Source organism: Panicum virgatum, chromosome 2N (genome assembly GCF_016808335.1).
Source record: "Panicum virgatum strain AP13 chromosome 2N, P.virgatum_v5, whole genome shotgun sequence".
Lineage (NCBI taxonomy): Eukaryota > Viridiplantae > Streptophyta > Magnoliopsida > Poales > Poaceae > Panicum > Panicum virgatum.
The window spans coordinates 56,878,224-56,887,304 of NC_053146.1; positions in this window are offsets into that span (position 1 = coordinate 56,878,224).

The window sequence follows — 9,081 nt, forward strand, 5'->3', positions numbered from 1 at the left end:
TGTTATAAAAAAATTTATAAATATAGTCAAAATATATTTTTACGAAACTATATGTCGGTACCCTGTAGCAGGGATACCCACTCTTCCTGCAGCTAGGCAGGACCTGCGTAGTTATCCGTAACTGCACGGGAAGGACGGAGTCGCCAGGTCCCACAGGCCAGGTTTTCCCTCACTAGGCCAACGTCCCCGGACCGTACCCCACCTGGGGATGGGTCCGGTGACGCCACGTGGGTCTAAGGAAGGGAAGCTCCAAGCTGACCGCCGAGGCCTCGGACCCCCAGAGGGGTCCGGGACCTCCTGCGCCCGTCCGGACTCCCCTCACCATGTAGGGGTCCGGAGCCGCCACGTGTCCCAGAGGCGCGGGATCGTGTGCGAGTCTTCCGCAGGAAGACTCGCCCACCCACCGCATTTAATGCGATGGACAAGGCGTGCTCTGCCGCCGCGGTACACGAGACAGCCTTTGTCAGGCCCCGCTGCGCGCCGCATATTACCAAGGAGCACAGTGGAGCCGCCTGTGCCGCACCCGCGCAGAGCCCGCCTGCAGCATTAAATGGATACGACAGCACGGCGCTTTTCCATCATGCCGCCTATGCCGCAAGCTACACCGCCCGCTTAAGCAACGTGGCGGGCGATGCCACTAGCTACGTCAGGCTCCGTCTCGACAAGACAGCACCAGGACATGATGGACGAAGGGCTCCGGGAGCAGGCGAGAGAATCCAAGAGAGATCTCCTTTGCCTGCGACGCCATAATATATGAACAGTACGTTATGCTGCATCGTTGGACCCACCTGTCGGGGACCCAACGTCTGTGTACGTGCCCCCTTGAGATATAAAAGGGAGGCGCTCGCTGCGCATAGGACAATCTGGACAGACTCAAGCTCTTGCAATCTTCTCACTCTCGTGGGAAGGCAATACAACACACAGTGGACGTAGGGTATTACGCTCCGGCGGCCCGAACCACTCTAAATCCTGCTTTGTTCATCGTGTTCTTGAGTGAGATCAATCTAAGACCAGCTAACCCCCGAGTACACACCCTCAGGGCTAGGGCGGGTGCCATTCGCCACCCGGCTGTGGTTTGCAGCACCACGACATTTGGCGCGCCAGGTAGGGGAACTTTAGCTGGTCGCAGTTCATCTCTTCTTCGTCCCCATGGTTCGCGTGGACGACGTGGAGATGACGGAGGGTGTGGCGTCCTCCACGCCACATGCCTCTCGTGTTCCTGCTCCAGGGGCAACTGTGCCTGCGGAGCAGCCACCGTCGGTGGCAGCGCGCGCTGCTCGCCGGCAAGAGTCAGGGCGCCCATCAAGGGCCCCCTCACAAGCTGCCGCCGCTCGCAGCGGCTAGGGAGTTGCTTCGCAACCCCCCGGCTGAGGCAGCCTCGCCAGACGCCCTGAAGCAGTGGCGGGACGACGTTGACCGTCTCCTCCACCTGGTTCAAGCCTCCCCCAGTTCTGCAAGGACTGGGCAACGACCTCCGCCCGGCAACGCGGTGGTACCTTACCACCAGCGTCAGGGCGGTGCGTCGGCGTCCGTGCGCTCCCCTACTGTGAGGGGTGCACGAATAGAAGACCTGCGGGCGGAGCTCAACCGCCGGCGCGCGGGAGAGGATGCCTGCGTCTCCGTTGAGAGGGCGCGAGAGCGCCGTCTTAACATTGAGGGCCGTAACCTCAACGCTGACTTGGACGTAGTGGCACCCAAGCCCCCGGTGAACGCCCGGATACAGCCAGGCGCACCAGTTGCTGGGGTGGGCTGCGCTGCGCTGGCGGACCACCTCCGAGCAGTGGCATGGCCATCCAAGTTCCGCCCCCACCTGCCGGAAAAGTATGACGGTACCACTAACCCGTCGGAGTTCCTGCAGGTGTACGTTACTGCCATCACAGCGGCTGGTGGTAACGCAGCCGTCATGGCAAGCTACTTTCATGTAGCCTTGTCTGGGCCAGCCCGGACCTGGCTCATGAACCTCACACCTGGGACGATCCAGTCCTGGGAAGAGCTCTGTGCGAGGTTCACAGCGAACTTCGCCAGTGCGTACCAGCAGCATGGTGTGGAGGCACACCTCCACGCCGTGAGGCAAAAACCCGGAGAAACACTCCGGGCCTTCATCTCGCGCTTCACCAAGGTACGGGGTACCATTCCTCGTATCTCAGATGCATCTATTATCACTGTTTTCCGCCAGGGGGTACGTGACGAGAAGATGCTCGAGAAGCTGGCGACGCACGAGGTGGAAAGCGTCACTACGCTTTTCTCCCTGGCAGACAAGTGTGCCAGGGCCGCTGAGGGTCATGCATGGCACTCAGCCCCCCAAAGCGGAGACGCCAAGGCTGGCGGCTCCAATGCTACCGCTCAGGGCGGTGGCAAGAAGAAGAAGAACAAGAACCGGAATCGCGGAGAACTGCAATCTGGTGGACCAGTCATTGCAGCGGGGGCACCAGCGGCGGCACCGGCTGCGGCAGCAGCGGCTGGGGGCCAAAATGCACATGGCAAACGCCCTCGCCCGCAAGGTGGGAGCGGAGGTTCATGCCCAGTGCATCCCACCGCACGCCATAGCGCCGCTGACTGCCGCGAGATCCAGAAGCTCGCGAAGCGGGTCAGTGGGCGGCGGGAGCAGTCCTCCAAAGACGGCTCACCTCCTCCTCGCCAGCGCGCCGGCAAGGAGAAGGCCTCTGACTAGCGGGGCCGCCGCCGGGGAGAAGGAGCTGGGGTACCAATCCCCCGCTCGAGAGCTGAAGGGCGTCTACCACGGCGACGACTCCGATTCCGACAACGGCGACCGCCGCAAGAAGCTGTACGTAATGTACGGCGGAAGCTGGGAGCTTGTCTCCCGACGGGACGTGAAGACCCTTCGCCGAGAGGTCCTCTCGGTGAAGCCGAGGGGTCCCGAAGGCGGCGCCGCACCAGAGGTGGATGAACACCACCATCTCTTTCGGGCCATCCGACTGCCCAGAGAATATGGCCGGAGCTGGTGTACTACCTCTAGTCACCGCTCCCGTCATATCCAACGTAAGGCTCTATCACGTGCTGATTGACGGTGGGACAGGCCTCAATGTCATCAGCTATGCAGCGTTCAAGCAGCTGCAGATCCCGGAGTCCAAGCTGACTCCCTCTCGCCCATTCTCTGGGGTGGGCCCACACCCGGTGTTCCCTCTGGGGAGCATCACATTGCCGATCACGTTCAGGGACCGAGGAGAACTTCCGCACAGAGAGCAGTTCTGTTCGATGTGGCGGAAGTAAACCTCCCGTTCAACACCATCATTGGCCGGCCGGCGCTCTACCGCTTCATGGCCATTGCTCATTATGGGTATTTGGTCTTGAAGATGCCTTCCCCTGCCTGGAGTCCTCACCGTGCAGGGCGACCGCACCGCTGCCGTCGCTGCAGTTGAGAGACTTGCATGCTCTGGCGGCAGAGGCTGCACGTTTCGAGGAGGATCCGTCCACCTCGCAACCTAAGGCGCCTGCAAAGGTTCCCAAGGTCCAACCGTCCGATCCGGACCATGTTCCCGTGAAGACGGTGCAGATTGGAGCGGACTCCACCAGGACCACCCGCATCGCGGGGAACCTGGAGGAGAAATAGGAAGACGCGCTCATCGCTTTCCTCCGGGCAAATGTCGACGTGTTCGCCTGGGAACCGTCACAGATGCCCGGGATCCCCAGGGAAGTGATCGAGCACAATCTGAGGATCTACCCCGACGCCACGCCGGTGCGCCAGAAGCCTCGGAAGCAGTCCGTGGAGCGACAAAACTTCATCCGCGAAGAAGTCCGCAAGCTCCTACATGCCGGCTTCATCGAGGAGGTCCACCACCCCGAGTGGTTGGCCAATCCGGTCGTCGTCCCAAAGGCCAACGGGAAGCTTCGGATGTGCATCGACTACACCAGCCTCAACAAGGCATGTCCTAGAGACCCCTACCCTCTTCCGCGTATCGATCAGATCGTGGACTCCACCTCCGGGTGTGACCTTTTGTCTTTCCTAGATGCATACTCTGGTTTCCACCAGATTCAGATGTCTAGAGAGGATAGGAAGCATACTGCCTTTGTAACAGTAGATGGGCTTTATTGCTACATTGTCATGCCGTATGGTCTAAGGAATGCCTTACCCACGTTTGTACGAGCCATGAACAAAATCTTCTGTAATCTAATTAGAGATGTTGTTGAGGTTTATGTCGATGACATTATGGTCAAGACTAAGGTAGGGTCAACGCTAGTAGGAGGACCTGTCCCTCGTCTTCGACCGGCTCCGCGCCACGCGCACGAAGCTGAATCCCGAGAAGTGCATCTTCGGCGTCTCAGCAGGGAAGCTGCTGGGTTTCCTGGTCTCACATCGAGGCATCGAGGCAAACCCAGCCAAGATCAAGGCGATCGAAGCGATGAGGCCTCCTGGCCGCATCAAGGATGTCCAGAAGCTCATTGGATCTCTCGCAGCTCTTAGTCGCTTCATATCGAGGCTAGCTGAGAGGGCCCTCCCCTTCTTCAAACTATTGAGGAGGTCCGGTCCATTTTCTTGGACCGAAGAGGCTGAACAGGCCTTCCAGGAGTTGAAGCAGCACCTCACCTCGCTGCCAGTATTGGTGGCTCCAGAGCCCGGTGAGCCGTTGTTTCTGTATCTTGCTCACCTCGTTGTTTCTGTATCTCAGCAGGGAAGCTGCTGGGTTTCCTGGTCTCACATCGAGGCATCGAGGCAAACCCAGCCAAGATCAAGGCGATCGAAGCGATGAGGCCTCCTGGCCGCATCAAGGATGTCCAGAAGCTCACTGGATCTCTCGCAGCTCTTAGTCGCTTCATATCGAGGCTAGCTGAGAGGGCCCTCCCCTTCTTCAAACTATTGAGGAGGTCCGGTCCATTTTCTTGGACCGAAGAGGCTGAACAGGCCTTCCAGGAGTTGAAGCAGCACCTCACCTTGCTGCCAGTATTGGTGGCTCTAGAGCCCGGTGAGCCGTTGTTTCTGTATCTTGCTGCGTCTGCGGAGGCAGTCAGCATGGTGCTGGTCGCCGAAAGGACGGAGCAAGCTCGCCAGGGGGACACCAGGGTCTCCCCGGCCAAAGATGGTGAGCCGGACCCCGGACACGGGGGCCCGTCAGCCTCACCTCTGCCTGAAGCCTTGTGCCAGTGGGAACCCAGAGTCACTGGGGGCCCAAGGATCTGATGTGGTGAATAAGGGCGACCCGGACCTGGTAACCAGGGTCCGGACCGTCCAAAAACCAGTTTACTACATCAGTGAAGTCCTCCACGAGGCGAAGGCCAGGTATCTTGAGACGCATAAGCTTATCTATGCGATACTTATTGCGTCCAGGAAACTGCGCCACTACTTTCAGGCACACCGAGTTGTCGTAGTGACCTCTTACCCGTTAAGAGCGATCCTGCACAACTTCCAATGCCACAGGCAATATCGCCAAGTGGGCGGCAGAGCTGGCCGAGTTCCAACTGGAATTACAGCCACGCCATGCAGTCAAGAGCCAGATCTTGGCTGATTTCATAGCAGAGTGGACTCCTTCCCCAAGTAATTCTGGGGGTCCGGTCGTCGACGCTGGACCCCCGGAGCCGGAAATCAGGGCACCAGTTTTTACCGAGCCCCACTGGACACTCTTCTTCGACGGGTCCGCCCGCAAAAAGTGGGCCGGAGCTGGTGTGGTCCTCATCGACCCAAACGGAGATCAGCTGAAGTACATGGTGCACCTTGAGTTCAAGGCCACCAACAACATGGCGGAGTACGAAGCTTTGATCTTTGGCCTGACACAAGCCCTCTCATTGGGGGTCCGGCAGCTCCTGGTGAAGGGGGACTCCCAGCTAATCATCAAGCAGGTCCGAGGGGATTGCAACTGCAACAATCCCCAGCTCGCGGCATACCTCATACACGTGAGGAAGCTCGAGAAGGACTTCGACGCCTTGGAACTACAACATGTTCCCCGCGAGCACAACTCAGTAGCAGATGATCTCTCTGTGAGAGCATCTACCTGGGCACCCGTGCCCGAAGGTGTCTTCGAAAGACGGCTGCTGAGACCTACCAGCCCAGCCTGCCGACCTGGGTGAAGGGGATCAAGCTAGCACCTCAAAGCCAGCGGTCCCGGCAACACTCCTCCTGTGGTGCCCAACCTGGGCCATGTGCCCTGTTGAGGATCCTGGTGACCTCGCAGGGCCACACCCACCTACTCAGGGAGCTCCCGATGCATGGATCTCCGAGATCCGGGACTACCTGAAGGATAACATCCTCCCTGATGACGATGTGTCCGCTGAGCGCATAGTCCGATTGGCTAAACGCTACGCGGTGGTAGAAGGGGATCTCTACCTCCGTGGCGCCAACGGTGTCCTTATGCGGTGCATTTCCCAGGAAGAGGGCCGCGAGTTGCTCGCGGAGATCTATGGAGGTGAGTGCGGAAGTCATTCCTCCTCTCGCACGCTTGTTGGCAAGGCCTTTCGGCATGGTTTCTACTGGCCGACTAGCACTCCAGGATGCGGCTGAGCTGGTGAGGTCCTGCAAAGCATGCCAATTCCATGCAAAGCAAATACACACCCCGGCTCAAGCTCTGCAGATGATTCCGCCCTCATGGCCATTCGCTGTGTGGGGTGTGGATATCCTGGGACCATTCCCCCGGGCTGTTGGCGGGTACCGGTTCCTCTATGTCGCCATCGATAAGTTCACCAAGTGGCCGGAAGTTACTCCTGTGGTGAATATCACTAAGAAATCGACAGTCACATTCCTCAAGGTCCATTGTGTGCAGATTTGGCGTCCCAAACCGCATTATCGCGGACAACGGGACCCAATTCAAAAGCAGGCTCTTCCAAGAGTACTGTGAGGACATTGGCATCCAGCTATGCTTCGCGTCCGTAGCACATCCTCGCAGCAATGGACAAGTTGAGAGAGCGAATGCAGAGATCCTCAGGGGACTCAAGACCCGCACCTACAACTGCTTGAAGAAGCATGGTGCCAAATGGGTTGACGAGCTTCCATGCGTGCTATGGGGCAACCGGACCACACCCAGCCGAGCCACCGGGGAGACTCCGTTCTTCCTGGTCTACGGGGCTGAAGCATGCCTTCCCCCAGAAATTCACCTGGGCTCACCACGAGTCCAGGCCTTTGACGAATCCATGCAGGAGCAGCTGCGGTGCGACGACGTGGACCTCGTTGACTGAGCGAAGGTGGCGAGCAGCAATCCGAAACGCACGCTACAACCAGGCGCTCCGGCTGCTATCATCAACGGTTCGTGCACAGCAGGGAGCTCCGGGCTGGCGACCTCAGTCCTCAGACGGATCCTGAGCCGAGCAGGGCTCCACAAACTCTCCCCCAGCTGGGAGGGGCCCTTCAGGGTTACAGAGGTATGTCGGCCCGGATGCGTTCGCCTCGCCACAGAAGATGGAGTGCCGCTGCCCAACCCATGGAATATAGAGCATCTGCGTAAGTTTTACACCTAGGCAGAGCAGGGAAATAAACCTTTCCTTTGTAATAAGATAGAGTTAGCGTGCGGCCCAGAGCGGTTGGGGTCCACCCTCGTAAACCCGACCTCTGGCATCCATCGCACCACCGGCTAACGCGCGGCTCAGAGCGGTAGAGGTCCGACCTCGTAAACCCGGCCTCTGGCATCCATCGCGCAAGCCATGTACATCAAGATTGCAAAGGAAAGATTTTCTCCTAGTTCTGTCTTTGTGTCAAAGTTAAATTACGCATTTCGATTCTCGGAGTTCTCACCTTTCTAACCCCCGCGGGAACCTCTACTCTTGTTGCTATAACTAAGATCTGCATTGAGCTGCTGGACTGCCGTACAGATCTGGACCCTCTTGATGCTGGAGGGGGGTCCGGACCCCTGGGGACCTACTCTGGGGAGCGGGTACTTGTTTCCAGGGGTGGTCCGGAGCCTGTGTAGCCGCTTAGCTGGTTCCGTACCCAAAAGCCTACACACTCCACCACCCTGTAACGAGCGCTCTAGTACCTGGAGCCGGGTAATTGGGGGCCCGGACCTCATTCCAGCTCAAGAGTTGGCTTCCTAAGTCCAACACGGCATGTCCAGCTCTGTATATCTAAAGGATCGAGTACAACAAAGCGACCTCACCCACTGCTGCGGAGGGTCTGGGACGCTGAAGCCAGGTCCGGAAGGATCGTGCTGTTTCCTGGAGTGGTCCGGAGCCCTGTGTAGTGCCTTAGCCTGGTTCCGTACCATAAGCCTACGCACTCCACCACTCTGAAGCAAGCACTGAACTACCTGGGCCTGTGCATCTAGAGCCCTGGAACTGGTGTAAGCATCTAGGCCCTCAAGGTATGTTTCGGTGATTAATGACAACCATTATTGTGACTAATGAGTTTGTGCAGCTTAAAAGATCATTATCGCTCATTTGGTCATATGTCAAAAGAGGCCCCTCAATTTCGGTTATTCTAAAAGGCGATCTCGGTTTTCAACTTATATATGTCAAGGCTAAGGATCTTTCTAGTCCTAAGTATCACAAGGTTGAGAAGGACACTTAGGTTAGTATAGGTTTTATAGTTTTGTAGTGATCGCACTATTAAGAGGGGTTAAGGCTTAGTAACTTGAGCATGGACATGGTCATTTGAAAATGGATGCACACTATGGTCACTCAGGTTTCTAGAAGTTCAAATAAGTGGTTCTCAAACTATATCTCAAGAATATTTGGATTTCATTCAAGACTCAAATCAGAAAAGACAAAATCAGAAAAAGTCTATACACCGGTTTAACCGACGCTCTCAATTTTCCATACGTCGGTTAAACGAAGTCAGCAGAGTCTGGACAAATTCAATACACCGGTTAAACCGACGTGTTTGAATTTAACGTCGGTGCATTGGTCCAGAGTTGGTTTTTCCAGGGAAATTCAAGTTCTATTCACCGGATTAACCGACGCTGTTTGAATCAAGACGTCGGTGCAATTGACCAGTGAGATGGTTTTTTCAGAGGAATTCAAAAGTTGTACTCACCGGTTAAACCGACGATAGGTTTGAGTTAACGTCGGTGCAGTTGTCCAGAGACTTGATTTTTCAGTGGTTCAGTGGACAACTACACTCACCGGTTAAACCGATGCTACGTCGGTTAATCTGCCCCAGTTGTAACGGCTAGTTTTCAGAAGAGGCAGTTTACATTCACCGGT